The sequence below is a fragment of the Natrix helvetica genome, assembly GCF_964273705.1.
Source record: "Natrix helvetica genome assembly, chromosome: 2".
NCBI lineage: Eukaryota > Metazoa > Chordata > Lepidosauria > Squamata > Natricidae > Natrix > Natrix helvetica.
Window position 1 is genome coordinate 128179911 of NC_138552.1, and position 22834 is coordinate 128202744.

The 22834-nt window shown below is 45.3% G+C and overlaps 1 protein-coding gene across 4 annotated transcripts in view; it reads right to left on the reverse strand.

The window, feature by feature from the left end:
• Positions 1-22834, reverse strand: part of SERTAD2 (SERTA domain containing 2) — a 154984-nt gene that overhangs the window by 73272 nt on the left and 58878 nt on the right. Inside the window, exon 1 of one of the 4 annotated variants that reach the window (XM_081940877.1) lies at positions 3127-3148. The exons of the other annotated variants lie outside the window; for them this stretch is intronic. The gene's annotated coding sequence lies outside the window, so the exon portion shown is untranslated. Of the gene's footprint in view, positions 1-3126; positions 3149-22834 lie in introns of those variants that run through there. 4 annotated transcript variants of the gene reach the window in all.

Here is a 22834-nt window from a genome sequence, read left to right on the forward strand (position 1 = left end):
CCAACGCTGGCCATAGGGGGCGAACAATTGCCCCCTGTGGAACGGGCGCACAATTTGGGCATCCTCCTTGATGCCCGGCTGTCAATGGATGACCATGTGGCAGCCGTGGCAAGGGGGGCGTTCCACCAGGTTCGCCTGGTGCGCCAATTGCGCCCCCTAATGGACCGGGATGCCCTACGCACGGTCACTCATGCGCTGGTGACGTCCCGCCTGGACTACTGCAACGCTCTCTACATGGGGCTGCCCTTGGGACGTGCCCGGAGACTGCAGCTAGTCCAGAACGCAGCCGCGCGGGCAGTCATGGGGAGTACTAGGTACTCCCACATAACACCGCTCCTGCGCGAGCTGCACTGGCTACCTGTGGTCTTTCGGGTGCGTTTCAAGGTTTTGACCACCATCTTTAAAGCGCTCCATGGCATAGGGCCTAGTTACCTGCGGGATCGCGTCCTCCCACATACATCCCTGCGGGCAATTCGCTCTCACAGGGAGGGGCTTCTCCTGGTGCCATCCACTAGGCAATGCCAACGGGCGACACCAAGGAGTAGGGCCTTCTCTGTGATGGGCCCAACCCTCTGGAATGACCTCCCCCCCAACATTAGAACCACCACTGTCTTCCGCTCCTTCTGGCAGAAACTGAAGACACACCTGTTCCGACTGGCTGGTCTGGCATAATTCTTAACGTCTACCTCCTGGCATATATATTTCCTACTGGTTTTTTAGGGGACTTAATTTTATAGGACACTGGGGTTTTAAATTTTGTATATTTTAAATTATTTATTTAGCAATTACAGTTCTGTCTATTTTATCCTCCTCTTATTTATATTTATGTATTTATCCATTTAATAATTTTTAATTGTTATTATGTATGATGTTTTTGATATGGACTGTACACCGCCCCGAGTCCCTTTGGGAGAGGGGGCGGTCTAGAAGTGCTAATTAAATTAAATTAAATTAAATTAAATAGCAGCAAAAAGTCGTGTTTGGAGGTGAGTGTTGTTCCGTATTTCTCTTATTATCAATCTAGTGACCATTTGGATTTTTGCAGTTCAGTTCTGGCGCCCTTATGATATTTAGCTTCGGAAAAGAAGAGAAATTGGATTAGATGACCCTCTTGCTCCAAGACACTTGCAAATCTTTCCCAGAGTTACAGGAAGGAGAGAAGCAGGCAGGGAAATGGCAAGAGCAATTTTACTCATCTTGGAAAATAATGACAAGAACATTAATCCATGTGCCTGATGTTATAGCTCCCCTCAGGTAAACACATGAACACCTTACGTGCGCCAGACACTGGTTTAAAAGATTTCTTTTTGTTGTTATGATGGCAACATTATGGCATGTCTTACAGCAGGGGTGTCCAAACTTGGGAACTTTAAAACTTGTGGACTTCAACTCCACATGGTTGGCTGGGGAATTCTGGGAGTTGAAGTCCACAAGTCTTAAAGTTCCCAAGTTTGGACATCCCTGTCTTACAGTAAAGTAAAATTCACACACGGGGGGGGGGGGGGGGAGGACTAACTGGGTTCTTCATTCTTCCTTAAAATGCCTGTATTGTTTAAAAGCAAACAAACAGAATCACATATCCATACACTCTCGTACAAATGATAACCAAACAGCCCTACTAGATTTTACTCTGTTAATAACCCTGTGCATTTTTTTTTTCAAAGCATAGAATGTGAGTCTCAATACCATTTAATCTTCAGGCTAGAATAAGAAGCCCAGAGAGAATGTTGGAGCTTTTTGTTGTCCTTCCTTTACCCATTTCTGACTTCAAGTTCTTATTGCCAGCTTGCATGCTAATGAAACACCAAGCCCAGGAACAGCTGCCCGAGTCTATGTCAAACTGCATCTGGCACCCATCTATCTTCCAACAAGCTTCCTTCACTTCTGAAATCATTCCAAAGCAGCCACCTAATTTTTTTTCCCCTTGTGCCTCTGCAACACACCAGAATTTATTTTATCATTAGTCCTCCTGAAGCAATTTATCAGTTCCTTTGCCTGGTCTTTTATGGGTATAATTTTGTAAAGCGTGCATTAAAGCATATCAATCTATCCATATATCTGGCAAACCTGGATGAAATGAATTAAAGTCTCCCTCCCACAGAGTCCTGTCAAATTCTCACAGGCCCTCATTAAAACTAGTTTTGGCTAAAAGAGAACATTTAAGGGTTTTTCAATATAGACATTGTGGTGCCTACAACATTCAGGCAAGGGAACGTCTGCTGCACAATTCTCAAATTGTTGTCATAGCCATTAAATGTGGAGTCCTTGAAACATTCAACAAGACTAAAAGTTTGCTACATGCTGGCTCCAGAAGGTTGGGGGGGGGGGCGAGGGGGGAAGGCCTCCCATTAAGGAAACAAATTACTCTTGCTAAAATACTAATCTCTGAAAATCAATGCCGATGTGTGGTATTAAAATCAACTATGGACACATTTCTTTTTTAAAAAAATACAGTTCACTTTTCTCATTCACATTTGGTAGACTCCAAAACAGCTTCACACACACACCAAATGTACTGAAATGGTACAATTAGGCACTGTACAGTCATCAGCTTACAATCATTTGTTCAAAGTTACAACGCTGCTGAATGACTGATGACACACGCCTGAAGTTATGATGGCTTCAGAATCCCTGGGATCACGTGATTAAAATTCAGGCACTTGGTAGCCCGCCCATATTTAAAACCACAAAGGTAGTTCAACTCCTCCCATCTGCCTATCTTCTCCCCAACTATGCCCTTTTGTACCCCTGCTGTCCCTTGTTCCGGCTGCTTATGAGATATGCTCAGCCTGGCTGCTGGGCCGGGCTGGATTTAAGTAGGATTAAGCTGTAAAAAAGAGGGAAGGAGAGAGAGAGAGAGAGCTTCGGCTGGGGGGGGGGGGAGAGAAAAGGGAAAAGCAGCCACAGGTTTGGTGCACCACAGCAGGAGTCTTGGGGGGTGCTGGGTGGTGAGAATGATTGCTGCTGAAACTGGGCTGTGGCAGTTTCCTGGGACATGGTAAGCAGTCTCAGAGCCGTGTGGTTGTGTGGCTGTTTGCCATCCCACAAAGTAGGGTGCAGATTGGCCAAAGGGCAGAGATGAGGGGGTAGATAGGCAGGCTGGGGGAGTTGGAGGCAATCCCTTACCTAACTGAGGTTCAAGGCTGAGAGGGATCAAACTTCAAATGACTTGGATTGCGGTGAGTACTCGCTTAATGACAATTAATTAATCACAATTCTCAGTTAATGATGGTAACCGGGACTGCCAGGATTGCGGTCATTAAGTGACATGGTCACATGACATCTTGCTTAATGACCATATGGCTTAACAGAAATTCTGTTCCCAATTTTGGTCATTGGCTGAGGACTATCTGTACCTTGCTTTCGCTTGCAGAGAATACATGAATTCATTATAGAATAAACACTTCCTTTTTGGGAAGGCAGTCATTATCTGGGCAACTGGGACTGACTGGTATTCCTAGTTTCACAAGGCATTATAGTTTCTGCAAAACTCAAAGTATGCCTACTTTAAAGTGTAGCAAATTCTGCCCTATTTTTGATTCTCTCAATTGAGTTAAAAATGAATGTTATTTTTAAATTAATAACAACTATGGGGGGATAATCATGATTCACCTTCAACCTTCATACCTTCCTTCATTTGCATTAATTGCAATCTTCACCTCTTTGCAGCAACAACAACAACAACAAAAACTTATTGCTGGCCTAACAAAGGAGCGACCGACCATTTTTTCATTGAAAGGCAGAATGGAGAAAAGAGTTAGGATGTTCCCATGGCTTCAATCTCGTCACATGGAGCTCCAATTATCCTATTTTTTCTTAGTTAATAAATTTATCTAATGCCCAGCTTCCTTATATTAATACCGTTAGAATTATATCTTCTCCCTCCAGTTTCTTCACAAGAAACAGAAGGTGGGAGGAGATGAAGAATGGCATTTCATTGCAAAACACTGAAAATTTCTCATCTCCAGACTCCCAGCTATGGTCTATAAAGAAGGTACCAGCAGCCGTGGTGGTCTGGGAGATGCATGGACAGCTGGTCTGTAGGAACTGGACTTGGGTTCAGCCACAGTTTATGCAGGCCAAAGTTTTTTAGCCAGTTATTAACATAGTATTCTATTTATTCAAGAGGGAAAGACAAGAGATTTTATGGCAAAATAGCCTTTTGACTAGCTTCTTCAATCTGATGACCTCCAGATGTGTTGAACCTCAATGCCCCAGCCAATTATGCATTACACACTCACATAGACATATATGAATCACACAGACCTTTTGATTTACAAAACATGCTCCATTGCAATGCCATATAAACTATACTTACATCATCTACAATAACTACAGTAAAATGTAAACTACTAATAAAATTAAAATAACAAATAATAAGAACCAGCAACTCAATGTAAAAGTATCACAAAATTCACAGAGGGAGGAATCACAATTGCCTCATTGAATGGAATAGAAAAGTTTTGAAATCCCTCCCCATCCTTGGTCAAATGCAAGAGAATGGATATTTATACTAAAAAACACAATCCCCGAAAAGCCTGAAAGGCTGAAGAAGGCTACTCCAGACATTCCTAAAATATAATTTGCAAAAAGTATTTCTCTAGTAACATTTTGTTTGTTTGTTTCTCCCTGGAATACAAACAATACTGGTCAACATTTACATCACTGGGACTGTTTATTAGTGAAAAATGGAGAAGAAATTTAAACAAACAAGTAAAACAAGTTGCATTAGACATCTTCAGGCTATGTCCACTTGTTCAGCTCTAAGAAAATGTGAATATAAATCGAGAAATGGAAGGATGGAAGGAAGGAAGGAAGGAGGGAGGGAGGGAGGGAAGGAAGGAAGGCTATCTCACAAGAAATGATATAGTTGGCAGATAAATACAAAGCTGACATCAAAAATGGCAAGGCATCTACCAAGAGAATGATAGTCTAAAGCCCCTCACATTGGTTGGTCCTTCTTTTCATCATTGAAACCTACTTATTCACTCCCCTCTAGTTGGCTGAAACAGTGATGCATCCTACATTATTCTTTTACAACATCTACTGTGGTAGCAATGACAAAGCCAGAAAAGCAGAAGAGCATCATCATTATCATCATCTGGCTATAATGCTAATAATGAAGGAGGGAGACATTCTTAACTAAGAGCCCATCAGAACCTCCAGTCAATTCTGATAACTATGCTTCCTCAACCATTAGCAAACATTTCCAAATCAAGTTTAGATCTCCTCTGAAATTACTCTTCATTTTAGAGAATGTTTTCAATAGCTACAGTAGACTGTTGGGAGACATGAACATTTATTATACACGAGAGCTCACTATGGCTGCATATATTTCTTTTAGGGACATTATGGAGCAAAGGCAGTAGATTGACCAGCTCATCTGCTTGTTTACCACTTCTGCTACATGACTGAATTCCTTACGTATCTTTTGTCCCAAGTAACCATTAACTAGGGAAATCCTTGATAAATATGGCTGTTTGTAAGTCATTTCATACGCCCACTGTTGGTCAAAATCACAGACTATCTTGTAGTTACTTGAAGCCAATCCCACTGGATCAGACCTAATAGTTCCAAATAAAATCAGGCTGAAATATATATTACAATTTCATATTGTGTTGCCCAGAATTGTTCAAAATTTAATTACCATAATTCCCCCCATTTATTGCTTTTAAAATAGACTAGCACCAAGATAGAATATATTCTGCATATGTTCAGAATGAAAGAAAATTGAAAATCAGAGGAAAACTGATTGGAATGACCTTAAGTATTCCTGCAGGTCCTTTAAACACACATGCATACATACCGGTGCACACCTCATAGATGCAATTGCCCATAAAGTATATCCTACTACATTTTTAAAGTGTTCTTGTTACATAAACTCCATCAGACATTTGAGACTGGGAGCCTGCAAATGTTTAAAATAAATAAATAATAAGCCTGTTTTCTAGCAAACAGGCAGGCCCAATGAGATTTTTTTTTCTTGGAGATTTTGGTGAGCACAACTTAATGCATTTGAGGCATTATGTTGTTGTTGTTGTTGCCATTGCTTTTAGATTGTTAACACCTCATGGAGCAAGGAAATCTTACATGTTGTAAGATGTGTACATGTTTTCATGATGCCTGTAGAGTGGTGTTGGCAGATTCCCATTCCATTCATTTTCTTCTCATGACAATGCATCCTGCAGGCCTAAACACATGATATTTCAACTGCTTGAGAGGAAATCAACCCACCCTGAAACCAGAAAGTCACTGAACAAATTAAGGAGGCTATGCTTCCCCCCCCCCCATATTTAATATTCATTCTTAATTTTGGTTGCATACTCTTTGATATGTTATTGCATAAATTAAAAATGGAAGGTGCCATTTTTTTAAAAATTAAATTGAAGAATAAAGGGGATTGAGAATGTTGGTGGCATAAATGGGGTGGGGGGGAAACTGAACAGAAACTAACTCTCTTTCATGCTGATTCTCAGTACATCTATACTTATTACAATCACAAAATATTTTTCATAAATAAACCATATGGATGTTTTCCCCATCAACATAAGAACTAAGAAACAGCTCATAAAAATAAAAACACTGACTTTTCAATATTCCATATTCCCATCTAAGGATCATAAATCAGAGCACATGTTTATTCAGAATTGGTTCTATGTTCAACTTTTCACACATGCAGTTTTCAGATAGGAAAAGATCCCTGCCCAAAACCACGGTAAGTTGTTAGCAGTCAGAAAACACAGTGTTTCTGATTCAGTTGCTTTGTTTGTGCAAAATACTAAATGAAAATAACTGAGTTCACATACCACATCAAGCCAAAAGTCAGTTTGCATGATGGTTTAATGTGATGTGTGAACCAAGCTCTGAACCTGGTTGGGGAAGGGGAAGATGGAGTTTATTATCCAGGGAGGTTCTCTCTCTCTGAAAATATGTCCAAGGAAACCATGTCTCAAATCTGCTCTTATAGTATTGTTTCTGGACTTCGGGTGGAAATCAGAAGCATTTAACAATATTATATAATCCCAATTAACCAACAATATAGCAAGATTCACACAAATGCCAAGCAACAATGCAGATTTTGGCTTAGCAGGTCATGTGAGTGTATCTAATATATGTTCCTTCCAGACTCTGTGCCTTTTTACAGTTTCTAGCTATACCTTCATTTGCATCACTACAATACCATAAATCAAGGCACCCTTTCCTCGGCAGTTCCTCTGACCTTGTAGAAATCTTATTAAGATGTATTTTGAACAGTGCTGGAGGCGAGTATTACCTTTGTGAAACAATCGCCCAACGAAATACAGAGAATTTCATACTCTACCTTGAGGCAAAGCAAACATAGTATCACCCACAAGAGGAATGCCTTTTTCTCCTTCTCCCATTACTCCTTTTTCAGAAGCAAATTCCCCAGCATTTAGCCAATGCTAAGGAAAACATCATAATCAACTGCCAAGGTGTCAATCAAATCTGAAATTTTAAGCTTCATAATTGATAAAGGAGAATATTTGTAGCTCACAGTTGAATTGAAGGGGTCCTTGGTGCTCTGTGAGCTTGATTGTTTTCTTGCAGACATTTCATTACCCAAACTAGGTAATATCATCAGTGCTAGTAAGGAATGGGCTTTGCTCTCAATTTATATTTTACTGGCTTTCCCTGTCATTGTTGGTGGAATGGTTTTAGAAGTTCTTTGGTTAGGCTGTTTACTGCTGGCTTGTTTGGCAGTTCCTTGGTTGGGGTATTGTTTACTTCTTGATCATTGGTCTAATATTAATCTTGGTATTAATCTATACTTATCTGGCTGTTTATGGCTGATGGGAGATTTTTGGGTCTTTTTGTTCCCTTTTTGGCTTGTTGACTATCATTTTTGCATACTATGTAGATGTTGTTTAGGTGTCTATTGATGGCCAATTTATCAAATTTCCAGGAATTCTCTAGTGTTAAAAGAGAGTATTATACCTATATCTAAGTCCAAGATCAGGTAGCGTGGAATGAAATATTTTCTCGTATGAACATATGAAGTGGGATTATAAAAATCTATGTACAACAGGTTTGGAAAATCTGACTACACCAGATTTCCAAAATATATATCTAACAATGTTATTCCACCTTATGCATGTTTGCTATAGGAAGCAACACTTGAACATTAATGTTTTCCAAACAGTCTTAATATATAGCATTGCACTGCTTTCACTGGTAAAAGAGAAGTAATGCATTGATGCAATCTGAGAAATTTTAGCAAAGTTTTATGTAAAATAAGGATAGACTTAATAAGTCTATCCTTTCATTTGTTTAGATGAAGAGGATAAATTTCTTATGAAGTTCCTATGTTATCTATAAATGAGGTTGTTGGTTTAGTTGGTAAGTTGTGTACAACTCTTTGCACTCCATGGACCATAGCACACCATACCCCCATTCTCCATTGTCTCCCAGAGTTTGCCCAAATTCATATTCAATTTACCAAACTGTAAATTTGCTTGTTATAGTTATTGCAGTCTGAGATCAATAGAAAATCCAACCATCAGAAGCATCAACCATTAGTGATACAATTAAACACACAAACTCTTTTTCTAGGAAAGCAACAAGAGCCTATTGGGAAAAAAAGAGGCACTTACTACCAGTAGGTTTTTTTTGCGTGCAAAGAGGAGGTCAACGTTCCTTTGCTTTCTATATGCAAAGCATCAATAAGAGAAAATTAAACCTGGTTTTGGTTGAATGTAAGATTCCAACTTCCTGATTTAGTCCTTTCATTTTACTGGAGAAATATTAACTAAGTCGGCTCTTTTCTCTGATTTGGGGGAGTGTAGTGTAGGGCAAAGAAAACGTTTTGAAACTTATGAACCCAATATCTATACCTTAGTAATACTCGCTTCCACAATGGGGGCACCCTTAGTGGCAAAATAGTGATAATGGAGTCTGTTGCTGCCATTGCAAAAAAGGGGCACCTGAGAATGACCATTGGCTTACCTGAAGGGTCCTTTTCTGTACACTGCGGGAGAGTCCAAGCAATGGGTTAATTCAGTCTGCTTGCCCTTAGGACTGAGGAACTTTTTTTCCTTTAGCCACACCTCCTGGTGCGATCAATCCCCAGAATTATTAGAAAGAGTCAGTTCGTGAGGACGGAGCGAAGCGTCCAAGATGATGTACTGTTGACACGAAGAACCCGAATCCCGGCCTCAGATAGCCAGGGTGGGTTGGACTCTCCCGCGGTGTACAGAAAAGGACCCTTCAGGTAAGCCAATGGTCATTTTCCTGTACACCGCTTGGAGAGTCCAAGCAATGGGACATACCCAAGTTATTGTCCATCCGGGTGGGCAGAAGAAGGCTCCCGGGATTCGGTCTCTGACACAACCGCCTGGAGCACACGCCTGCCAAAGGACGCCTCAGCCGAGGCGAAAAAGTCCAATTTGTAGTGTCGCACGAAGGGTGATGGAGAGGACCACCTAGCGGCACTGCAGATGTCTAGAATCGAGGCCTGAGTGGCCCAGGCCGCCGAAGTAGCAGCGCTCCGTGTGGAGTGCGCGGTAGTGCCGCGCGGAACCGCTTTGGACTGACATTCGTAGGCCGACGCAATGCAGGCACGAAGCCACCTGCCAATCGTGGGGGAAGAAACCTTCTTCCCCAGGGAACCTGGCTGGAAGGAGAGGAAGAGGGCCTCTGACTTCCTGAACTCTGCAGTGCGGGCGATGTAGACCTTCAGGGCCCTCCTGACATCAAGATTATGCCAGGAGCGCTCTCTGGGATGCGACGGATGTGGACAGAAATTTGGCAAAACAATGTCTTGCGCCCTGTGAAACCATGAATTTATTTTAGGGGTAAAGGTCGGGTCCAGTCTCAATATGACCCTGTCAGGGTGGATGACGCACAGGTCCTGGCGAACAGACAGGGCCGCCAGTTCGGAAATCTGACGAGCGGACGTGATGGCAATCAAGAAGGCCGTCTTCAGCGTCAGGAACCAAAGAGACATTCTGCGTAGAGGTTCGAATGGAGGGCCAGAGATGGCCCGTACGACCACGGACAGCTGCCAAGTAGGGTAGCGATGAACGGTTGGAGGGCGAAGGTTAGAGGCGCCTTTGAGGAAGAGGCGCACCCTTGGAATTTTGCTGAGGGGCAGAAGGGGGTCGCCCGACCAGATGGTGGACAAAGCCGCCACTTGGCGTCGAAGTGTGTTTGGGGCCAAGCCCTTGTTGAGCCCCGCTTGAAGAAAATCTAGGACTCTGGAAACAGGCGCGGTCGTCGGTTCGATGTGTAGCTCCTCACACCACCTCGCGAAAGCGGCCCAAGATGCGTCATAAATTCTGGTGGTTGAAGGACGTCTAGCCGCCTGAATGGTGCACACTACCTCCTCCGACAGGCCTTCGCCTTTCAGTTGGTCCCCCTCAAGTGCCAGACGGCCAACTGGAGCCACTGGGGCTCTGGATGAACAACGGCCCCCTGGCTGAGGGAGATCTGGTCCGGAGGGATGTGCCACGGAGGAGACACTGACAGGTGGACAAGGTCGGCGAACCACGACCTGCGGGGCCAGTGTGGAGCCACTAGAAGAACTTCTGCCCCCTCTGCGATGACCTTGGATATGAATTGAGGAAGAAGAGGTAGAGGAGGGAAGGCATACAGCAGTTCGCGGGGCCACCTGCAACGCAGTGCATCCATCCCCTCTGCCCCCGGGGTGAAGAACCGGGAGTAAAAACGGTTGAGCTGCTTGTTGTCCCTGGACGCGAACAGGTCCACAGTCGGAATTCCGAATCTGTTGGACAGCTGGTGGAACAGGCAAGGGTCCAGTTTCCACTCCGCGGAATCTATGGTTGTCCTGCTCAACCAGTCCGCCTGGGTGTTGTCCACTCCGGAGATGTGGTCGGAGCGGAGAGATTCCAGATGGCGCTCCGCCCAGCGTCCCAGGGACTCCGCCTCTCTCATCAGTGCTCTGGATCTGGTGCCACCCTGGCGGTTGATGTGCGCCTTGGTGGCCACATTGTCCTCATCAGAAGTACATGTTGGCGATGGATGGACCGGCAGAAATGGCGCAGGGCCAGGCGAGCAGCCCTCAGTTCCAGTAGGTTGATGCTGTAACTGGATTCCACTTGGGACCACTTGCCCTGGACAACAAGGGGACCCATGTGGCTCCCCAGCCGGAGAGGCTGGCGTCTGTGGTGATGATCAACCTCTCGGGCTCCTTGAATAGGTGGCCCTTGAGGACGGCCGGAGACACCCACCAGTGGAGAGACCTCTTCACCTCCGGCGGGATGCGAATCGGCCTGGGAGAGTTGCTCCTGGATGCCCTCTGGTGCGGCAGCAGCAGCCACTGGAGCGCCCTGGAATGCAGGCGGGCCCACGGCACGATGGAGATGCAGGAGATCATTTTCCCCAGCAGCTGCGACAGAAGGACCATTGGAGCCTGCCTCAAGCGCAACACCTTGTGGGTCATGGACCTTAGACCGTCCAACCTGTCTTGGGAGAGGAAAACCCTGCACAAGCTGGTATCTATCACCGCCCCCAGGTGTACAAGTCTGGTTGTTGGAGAGAGGTGGCTCTTCTCTATGTTTAGAGAGAAGCCGTGATTCCTGAGGGATCTCATGGTGGTTTGAAGATCCCGCAAGGCCTGCTGCCTGGCCGACGACTGGATAAGGATGTCGTCCAGATAGCACTGGAGCCTTATAGGCCTGCGTCTTAGCTGGGCCGCCACTACCGCCAGAACTTTGGTAAACGTCCGAGGAGCGGACGAGAGGCCGAATGGAAGAGCTTTGTACTGGTAGTGGCGGCCGGCATAAAAGAAGCGCAGGAACTTCCTGTGCTGGGGACGGATGGGAATGTGGAGATATGCCTCTTTCAGATCTATAGATGTGAGGAGATCTCCCTGTCGAATCCCCGCCAGAATGGTCTGCAGGGACTGCATCTTGAACCTCCGATAGGCAATGTGCCTGTTGAGATTCTTGAGGTCCAAGATGGCCCTCCACCCCCCCGAGCTCTTTGGTACAAGGAAGAGGATGGAGTAAAACCCCCTTCCCTCCTCGTCCGGGGGGACGGGTTCCACGGCCTTGATGTCTAAGAGATGTCTGACTTCCTGTTCCATGCGTTCCCTCTTTTGAGGGCAGGTGGGAATGGGGCACCGGATGAAGTTCCGGGGGGGAAGGGATAGGAACTCCAGGGAGAGGCCTTCCCTGACTATTTGCAGAACCCAGGCATCCTCGGTGGTCTGGGCCCAATGGGAGGCAAACAGCTGGAGCCGCCCCCCGATGGGTGCCGAGATCGGGCAGTCACTTTGACTTACGGAACGGCCTGTTGGAGGCCCCACCGCGGTTATACTTGCGGAAGCCGAACTGCTGTCTGCCTCTGTCCCGGAAGGGCGCCCTGTCCTGGGACCTGTCGCCCTGCTGACCGAAGGACCTATTGGAGGGAGAGAAGGAAGAGGCAGAGGTGGAAGGCTCGGAGGCACGAAAGGACTGCCTCCTGGAATAGGGAGCGGCCTTGCGTTCCTGCTTCTTGTTTAACGAAGGGAGGACCTTCCTCTTGTCCTTGGACTCAATGAGGAGAGGTTCCAGGGACTCGCCAAACAATTTAGATCCCTTAAAGGGGGCGGAAGCCAGTTTCCATTTGTTTTTCTGGTCCGCTTGCCAATGACGGAGCCAGATCAAGCGGCGAGAGGTGATATTGGAGCCCAGCGCCCTGGAGGCAAATTTGGTGGCGTTGAGAGATGTGTCAGCAGCGTATTGAGAAGCCGCAATTATCTTAGACACATCCTGGTGGAGTCGGACGTCTCCCGCCGGGAGCTTGGTCAGAAGCTCGCGCAGCCAAATCACCGAGGCCCTGTTGAAGAAGGACGCGGACGAAGAAGCCCTAATGGCCCAGGCCGCCGCCAGGTGAGTTTTGTGGCACGCTTTTTCCGCCTTCTTGTTCTCCGCCTTAAGGCCTTCTAGGAGGTCGGCCAGTAGGGAGGAGTTGGAGGTGAGGGCAGCAATGGGCGGGTCGACAGTGGGAAGGGCCAGAAGGTCCTCCAGCACTGGCTCCATGGTATAGAGCTTCCTATCTACCCCACTGGGGGAGGACTGCGGGGCTGGCTGAGCCCACTGGCGCTGGATGAGGTCGAGAAACAGCCCTGGGACCGGAACCAACTCTTGTTGGGGTGCTGGGACATCGAACATGACCGCATTGGGATTAGCCGGGGTGGAATCCGCCGCTGGAGCGGCCGGTTTGGGCTTGATCCCCACCCTGGTGGTAGCCTTAACCTTGTGAAGAACAGACTTGAAAAGGCTGGGCTTGAACAGACCCGCAAAGGCGGGCGCCCCAGGGGGAAGGTCCTCGTCATCCGAAAGACCTAGCACCTCTGGGTCAGGGTCCTCAATGGCAGAGACCTCACTAACCACCGAGGATTCCAAGGAAGGGTGACGAGCACGTTTACACTTGGAGGGGGAGCGGCCTGATCGGATTTGGGTCCCCTAGGGGTCACTGCAGGGGGATCCTTAAATTTCATGGCCTCCGTGATGCCCTTGGCAATGGCACGGGCCATCAGCTCCTGCATGCGGGGAGAGAGCTCCTCTGAATCAGAATCAGGATCTAGGCCCTCCTCTAGAGGGGGTTGAGCCTCACCCGGCATATCGTCCATGCTAGCATCCCCAGGGGGAGGAGCCTGCTCACAGGCCCAGGAGGGGGCTGGGGAAGCCGGCTCTGCAAATGACCTGTTTGGGGATAGGTCCTGGGACTCCACCTCCTCGGCAAGAACCATTTGGAGATCCTCCCGGGAGGGGGGAATTCCGGAATGGGACTGCTCCCTGCCTGCCTGGCGTCTGGCCTTCTCAAACTGCTTGTCAAGGGCCCGCTGGCGCCTTTCAGCATCCTTGGCCTCAGCCACTGAAGGGGTTCTGGAACGATGTTTCCCAGAACTACCCCCACCACTCTTGCCTGCACCCCCACTCCCCGATGAGGAGGAACCCTTGCTAGGGGCCTGAGAGAGGCTTGGCCTAGTATCTTGGGAATCAGGGGGACTGGGCAGGTCCATAGTCAATGACCACACAAGATGGAGCAAGGCTATGACAAGGCAGTAAAGGTAGAGCGAGACTGGTTTGCTGCAAGGGGAAAAAAACAAAAAGATTTGTCAAAATTGCTATTTGCACAGTAAAGGAGTCGATACATATTAAAGATCCCTTGCTTAATACCAGTCGGAGGCCCAGGGGTAGGATTGGGGCCTGCACCTAGGCGCAAGGCCCCGCAGGAGAGGCAGGGAGGAGAATGACTAGAAAAAAAGGCTTTGGCCTGCACTTTACAAAGGCCTCCTCCCTGAGCCGGTATAATGACCGTTTGTATGGCCCAGGAACCAGCACCGCTCGCAAAAATAGGCAAAAAAGCGAAGGTGGTGACCCCAGCCTGGAAGCCCTTGCCAGGCCCTGCCACCTCCAGCGGTCTCCTGATAACGAGGCTGATGCAAAATGGCGGCCATAAAGGAGCGCGCTTTTTTCGCGCCTAAAATGGCCGCCGCAACAGTGTGGGGGCAAAGGGAGAGCGAGGAGCGAACGCACCTTAATGGCGACGATCGCTCACTCCTCCCTGCGGCAGAGGTCGTCTAGCAGGCCGGGGAACGAAAAAACTACGTCTAAAATAACAAACGAGGGGCCTGGGGAAGTAGGAACCTCGCCACTGCAGCCGCGCCGTTTTAAACGACAAGCGGCAGGCCTCCGAAGCCGTCCCATAGAGATCGGCTGAGGGGCACCCCCCCCCCACCTTCCAGCTTACCTCCTGGCCTTCAGAACGAAGAATCTGCTGGAGAAAAGTGCAGCAATGAGGAGAAAAACGTCTCACAAAGTTGGGGAAATATCAGGAAAGAAGAAAAAAACACAAATAGAGAGTCCAAGCCAAAGAAGGATTAATTCAGCTCAGAGCTCTAGCTAATTACGTCCAAACGGGCTGACTGAGGAATAATTCTGGGGATTGATCGCACCAGGAGGTGTGGCTAAAGGAAAAAAAGTTCCTCAGTCCTAAGGGCAAGCAGACTGAATTAACCCATTGCTTGGACTCTCCAAGCGGTGTACAGGAAAAGCAGACCATCTTCTCTGACTGAAGAACTATTTCTGCTTTGGAGACAGGCAATTCTGCAATCCCCTATAACCCTTTTCAGCTAATGGAAACTGAGTATCCTTCTGCTAAGCAATGAATTGTAGAGGAAAATACTAAGAGTTGGGCATATGGTTGTTCCACCAACTCTACAATTCCTGGTATAGGAACTGTAGAGGAGTGGGAAAATCGTGGACCAAGGATGTAGTGTGACTTAAAAATGCAAATGTTAGATGCTACAACTGGGTCCTTTCTTCACTGCTAAGCTGAAGTGTTCACCCATCCTTGAGTCAGAGAAACCTCTTCCAGCATGGCATTGACTATCTCCCATTTCCAATCCTTATCCTGTTTCATTCATTCATTCATTCATTCATTCATTCATTCATTCATTCATTCACTTATTTATTTACATTTCATATTTCTTAAGTGTCCTGTCCCTCAGAGAGGGGTGTGCACTTTCCTCCCTTTCCTGAAAGAGCCTAAAGGTTTTTTTTTAAGCCTACTTTTAGGCTGTCCTTAGCCAAATTTGGAAGGGAGAAAGTGCTACTTTAATACTGACAGGTGCAGAAAAATAGGAAGAGGGAGCACTATACACACTCCCTTGAGCACCTGAAGGGATGGAAATCAAATCCATCAATGGGTATGGTTGTCTCATTCATGGCTGGAAATGAGATAAAGATAAAGACAACCTTATATGGAAACCCAGCACAAAAAGGTACAGCCAGGGTACATACCATGGTTAGAAGACATGCAACTCTTTGGAACAACTTCCCTGCCTTTTCTTCTAAACTGTCTGAAAGCATTCTAGTTCCACACATGAGAAATTACTGTTCATAAAGCCCTCACAGATCTTACAATATCTGAAACTCTTACTCCAGCCCCTCAATTTCTTTAAAGATTGCACGACAGTCTCATTCCTTAGCTAAAAGCTCTCTGAAAAATATTTTATTTTGCCGTTACATAAGGAAGCAGTATCAAAGAAGGTTGGCCACCAAGAAGTCCACCAAATGAAAAAAGAGAAGGCAGTGAAAGGTATTTAGAAAAGAGAAGATATGTGCACCCAAAGCAGGAGGAACAGCTTCCCTCTGTCTCTCTGTCTCGCCTTCTGTCTCTTTTACAACAGCATTTTGAGAAGATTAAAGAGAATTGAGGTAAGAGGTCAAGAGGCCCAAGATGGGGAAGAAGCAAGAGATAATCAGAGCTCAGATAAGGATCATCAGGAGGAGGAGGCAAAAAAAAGACCTGCAAAACCAGGATTTTCTCATTAATTAGTATTATTATAAGATATTCGCACCATCTCTGCAATTTCCCTCCCACTTCCACAGATCTATAGATCATTCATCTGTCAAGAAATATAGCTCAAAAAGCTATATAGCTATATAGAAATACAGCTTAAAAGGTTGACCCTCTTCCTCTGCTTTTTCTTTGTCTCTCTGACTCTAGAGGACCCAATTGGACTTAGTCAAAAGAATCTAACAGCATGTCTCTTTCCAGACTTATTTCCAGTGAAAGAGATTGCAAGTAGAGAAATGGCAGGGCTAAATCCTGATAGCCTTGATGGCGATTGGATTGACTACCTGTAATTTGGGGGTGGGGGTTATTTGGAAAGTAGCCACTCCAAATGCTATAGCACACTCTGCCTCTAGGGCTTTGGACACACATCACCAGCCCATTCCTCTTTGAGCACACCTGCTGTGGAATCAGTTTGTTTGGATTGTCTTCCTCTTCCTGTTATTTTCTGGAGTTGATCCATGATTTCCACTGCTTGCTTATTGCCCGGTGTTTTGCCTTTCATTGCCTTTAAGCAAGGTCTCCAAAACTCAGTTCATACTCCTTCAGTCCTGAAAAACTTGACAGAAGTCAGTTTGCCCCTAAATATGCATTCGAACTTCTATTTCCTCACTACCAAGTGATTGAAATACATTTTTTTTATCAAATTCAAATGAATGAGCAAGAATTTAAGGGCAGACAAAGCTCTAATCATGTCTATGTTCTAGCACTGTTTTCAGCATCTTGATTCTGAACCCAATTTCTAGACCTAAGATAGCCTGCTCTTAAGACTTTGAGTTTCTGCTCATTACACATACTATAAGTCTTAATACTTTTTGACCTGGGAGAATGTTTCATTTCAGCCAAAATTAAATTTTAGTTTGCCCCACAGAGTATATAGACAAGTTCCTAACAAAGAGAAAGAGAGTTAGGGATCATTCATAATAAACTTTTTAAAAAGAGAAATCATGGAGAAGTTATGTAGAACTGAAGCCAAGAAAATAAAATGAACTGGTAAATATGTAATACCACACACACATATGTAAGAATCTGTATACACAAATAACATGCACTGCTATGCATGTTTTGCAGACAAAGTTGAAGCAGTCCATCACTTATTGTGATATCTTTGTATTCAACAGATGTTTTCCCTCTGTGCCTCGTTTAATTATTTCAGGGTCACAAAAAGGGTGTGTTTCAACCTCCTTCTCTGCACACTGTTGCAGAATTCAAATACATTGTAGTATACCAGCACTTGTGAAATGTTGCAATTTAATGAAACAAGGAACTCTTATGCATGTTTACTCAGAAGTAAGATTTATTATAGCCAATGCAGCTTAATCTTGGGTAAATGCATAGAGGACTGAAACCCATTTTCCTCTCCCAATGACAACTCTGCAATAATTTTAAATCATTGAAAAAGAATGCAGAGGAGAATAAAAATGAGCTGTGAGGCTACTGCGATCCTGGATTACAGATTGTTATGAAACTGAAGGATGGCATGTACTGTATAGAAAAATAATTGTGCTACATGTTTTCACATTCAGCACATTTAAAACTGAACATTACTGAAAAGAGGACCATAAAACCCCGAACATTCTTGGTAGCAAAACCACTGAAGAAGAGGAAGTTCCACAATTCAACTGTAAATTTTGGATCAATGCGAATAAATCAGTGGAGATAGAGATCCTGAACCATCTATTTGAATAGGTGCAGAACAATGTCAACAAAGCTGAGTTCTTATGAATTGCATTCTAATGTTTCAATTTTTCTTTTGTTGGGACCTTAAAGGGCGGGTAGCAAAAACAGCTATTGTTGAGATTATATCTCTTCTCCCTGGTCCCTAATGCAGAGTTCCCCAAGTTCAAACTCCCAATGTCCCCAATCAGGCAAAGCCATTGCCAAGAATGGCAATGAAGTCCAGTCTGCACATCTGGAGGAAAGCACCTACAGTAGCTTTGATAAGCTTCCCTAACGCAATGCCCACCATCCAATTAAGAGATTCTTCAAAAATTGATCTCCATAAACCCACTGCTTTCCTTTATACTCACTTTCTAATACTGTGAGACTTCCAGCAGGGCTTTTATTTATTTATTTATTTTTTATGGAAAACTCTTTTAGCATTTACTGCCATGGATGAATGGAATGAACAAAGTGCTCCTGTTGAGATAGAAAACTCTTAAATTGTATGTCAGGTCCTGCAGAGTAAAACATGCACAACCTAGTTATGGCTGTTTATATAAAAGACAACAACTTATTTTACATACATACATTTATACAACTCTTTAATCAGAAAGCTAAATAAACTGGAAACTATATGCACCTAACCTGTTTTCCCAAAAATAAGACCTCCCTGGATAATAAGCCCAATTGGGCTTTTGAGCATACGCGCTAAATTAAGCCCTCCCCCCAAAATAACCTGTCCCCAAAAATTTTGCAACACAGCAGCAGCCATGATGTGACCACGCTCTCCCCCTCCTGCACCTCAAAAATAAGAAGACCCCCCCCAAATAAGGCCAAGTGCTTATTTTGGGCGTCAAAAGAAAATAAGACCCTGTCTTATTTTGGGGAAAACACAGTACAATTGCCGTAAATTACCTCAACAGAAGATAGCTGTATTTATTTTTAAAAAAAACATATCTGAAGTTTTTTTTAAAAGTTAAACACTACCACTCCTCTTCTTTCTCTGCCTCTGTTTGACTCACTAACACTAAAAAAACCAATTCACTCTCCTACCTAAGTGCAAATGCTAGCATGATTTAATAATCAGAGCTGGATTGAGGTTAGAGAAACTTAGTTTGAAATGCTCACTAAGCCATGAAGCTCATTGGTACTTTGCAGAACTGTTACAAATATAAAATGGAGATACATAGCTAAGGCCAAAGCCCCAAAGGTCCTTTAAAGCCCCAAAGGATAAATAACAATAAGGATGTATTAGAAAGCCTGTATAATTTTAAAACAACATTTCATAACATTCATAATTACTTTTCTCAATATTCCAGATAGGAAGTTATAAACTTCTTCCCACAACTGATCACTGAAACAAAGCACATTATGAATGTTTACCTGTGGTGGAGATCCTAACTTCTAACTTCATGTAAACCAGTGGTTCTCAACCTGTGGGTTGTGACCCTTTCACAGGGGTTGCCTAAGACCATCGGACAACACATATTTTCGATGGCCTTAGGAACCAAGACACCAATTCTATGGTTGGGGGTCACCACAACATGAGGAACTGTATTAAAGGGTCACGGCATTGGGAAGGGTTGAGAACCACTGATGTAAACCAATATTGTGGGTCTGTGTCCTCTCACAGGAGACCCCTGAGCAGCTATTTTAACGCTAAGTTCTGTCATTCTCTAGCTGCAGGACTTCAATGCAAAATTAGCATCGTTCCTCATGAGGTGAGAACTTGAGCATCTTCTTCTGACACTCATCTTTCAATCTTTCTCTTCACCACCATAGTACCTTTTCTTTAAAAAGTCTGCCTTGTGATTTAAACGGGACAGAAAAAGATATTTAGTCCAATGGCAATGTATCAACACAAAGGCCAAAAATAAGACTGTGGGTGTATGTGCATCTTCATCGCCTAGAATGGCTGTTGACAACATTCTTAAAGGCTGTTGAACAAGAATGACTGGAAGAAATCAAGAGAAGGAAGGTGGGAGTGGCTGTAGCCTCTCCTCCTCGTCTCCTTTGCACAATGCAGTTTTCCTTGAAAACCCCATGCCTTAAAAACCAAAGTAAGACTCAGACCAGCATCTCTTTCACTCCTATTGTTGACGCCATGCCTTTGATCACACATTGTGCCTAAGGAAAAAAAATGCGGGCAATTTCTCAACATTTTTTTAAAGTAAAGATTTGCAAAGATTGCTTGCTTAAGAATTTAAGTCTGTAGAGATTCTCAGTCATCCAGGCCATGGTTGTCCCAAAGATGCTTTTTAGGGAGGCAACTGGACTTTTTTGTTTTCCCTTTGAAGATGTTTCGCTTTTCAGCCAAGAAGCTTCTTCAGGTCTGACAGGATAGTGGGGAATTGATTTAAGCTTTTCCATTTTCTATTGAACAATAATTTCAAATATGTTGGTTTTATATTCATGTTGACAACCTCTTCTCCTCACTAACTCTAAGCTAGAAATAATCCCCCCCAAAACTTAGGCGAACCATCCACTGCAGTGCTTTGGTTATCCTCATTTTGTATCTTGTAAAATCCAATCGTAATTACAAAAACACAAATAAAAATGGCATTCTGTTTCTTCAGTACATTTATTGAACAGCCCATCCACAGCCTGACTTTCTGTCCCCCCCTGCTCTTGTTCTCTCATCTTATTCTCTCAAGCCCTCCTCCTGCAGAAGTGAAATCTTCCCTTGAAATGAGCTCAACTCCTAGTTGCTACATGGAAAAATCCATGTCCTAGTGGACAACCATTTAAATATGAGCCAGCAGGGTGCTGCAGCTTCCAAAAAAGGCAACACAGTTTTAGACTGCATTAACAGAGGGATAGAATCAAGATCATGTGAAGCATTAATACCACTTTATAATGCCTTGGTAAAGCCACACTTGGAATACTGCATCCAATTTTGCTCACTACGATATAAAAAAGATATGGAGGCTCTAGAAAGAGTGCAGAGAAGAGCAACAAAGAGGATTAGGGGACTGGAGGCTAAAACATATAAAGAACAGTTGCTGGAATTGAGTATCTCTAGTCTTATGAAAAGGAGGACCAGGGGGTGACATGATAGCAGTGTTCTAATATCTCAGGTGCTGCCACTAAGAAGAGGGAGTCAAGCGATTCTCCAAAGCACCTGGGCAGGACAGGAAGCAATGAATGGAAACTAATCAAGGAGAGAAACAACTTAGAACTAAGGAGAAATTTCCTGACCAAACAATTAATCAGTGGAAAAACTTGCTTCCAGAAGTTGTAAATGCTCCAACATTGAAAGTTTTTAAGAAGAGATGACCATTTGTTTGAAATGACATAGGATTTCCTGCCTAACCTTGGGGCTGGACTAGAAGGCCTCCAAGTTCTCCAGCTGATGGCGCAGGAGGGTCCAGGAATGGGTTGTTCAATCCTTATTTGCCCAAGAGACTGAGTCAGAATTGAAGCCACACCTCCAGCTTCCCCTGCTGATATCCAATTCCAACTCAGTCTTGCCTGAAAAGAGATGTACTTTTTTTTGCTGTGAGTGAAAATTGGTTTCTTTCTCAGAATAGTTTTTCATTTATTTATTTATTTCGCTTATCTTTAATGTTATTAGCAGAAGGAAGATGTTTGAACTTGGCTCACAAGTTCTTTCCCATCTGTTTGTGTTAGGATAGTGAATTGTGCGGGTTGGATCCTCCTGGAGTTTCGCCAGGTTCCTCGCAAGTAAGCAGCCGGCTATGCCAGCCATCGGAGTCTATTGAGGCTCTGCTCGGCTTGATTCCGATTACTGGCTTGTAAGAAGCCAGGGAGGTTTCCCTGCGTTGCTGCTGGTTCTCAGGGGCTGCAGCGGGCGGACATCGAGGCTGCTGGTGCGGGGAGCGTGTGTGTGGTGCACTGGCGTTCCCGCTTGGCCAGAGAGACGACAAGAGGGCGCGCGCCGCCGACTGGACTTACGGGAGAGCTGCAAGGCTGACTGGACGTTCTCGGGGCCGTTTGCTCACCAGCACTGCTGGTTTACCCCAAAGGCTTCTCCCTTGTGAGTATGGGGCCCTGGGGAGGCCATTATTTTGGGAGACCTTATTGGGCGGTGGCTATCTTGGGGAGGCCCTCATGGCGGTGGCCATTTTGTTAGTGGCCATGAGGTGGTGGCCATTTTGTTTGAGCATTTGGTGGGTCACATGGTTGGTGGCCATTTTGTTGCCCCTTTTTCCCTACCATGAGGCTCATTGCAAGTGCTGGCTCCAGTGAGAACAGTCGCAGATTACTGTGCTGGTTCCTAAACTGGGTAGAGTGAGGCCTTGGGGCACGGAGATCGCTACAGTGCCATGGCTGTTTCCCTCCGTGAAAGTCACTCTGGGGCAACTTCGGCAGCTCCCTCGAAGAGCTCCAAGAAGAGGAAGGGTTCCCTCCAGGATTCTCCTCCACTGGTGAAGCACGCTCCACCCAGGCAAGGGGGTTCAGGGGATGGGGGGAAGTCCAGGCAGGGAGATGGAGATAAGGCTCCTCTGTCTTCGGTGAGGTTCCCCCCCTCCTCAGGGCGGCTCCACTTTCTCCATCCCCTTCTCCTTCAAGGATTTCTGGATCCCCAAGGGCCAGTTCCATCTCACCCCCCACTTTCGGAGGTTGAGGACGAGGAAGGCAAGTACCATCTGCTTCCACGCATTATGCCTGCTCCTGAACCAGGACACAGGCACTCGCTGGCTCCCAGGGCTGGGCCCAGTCATGACATTGGTGAATTTGAGGACTTGCCTGATAACATTCAATCTCTTATTCATCGAGCCATTGCACATGGCATAGCCCTCCAGGGTCGCCCACCTGACCAGGTGGACGCAGAGCTGTTGGAGGCCAAGCGCAGATGTATCCAGGATCCGGTTGCTCGCCCAGA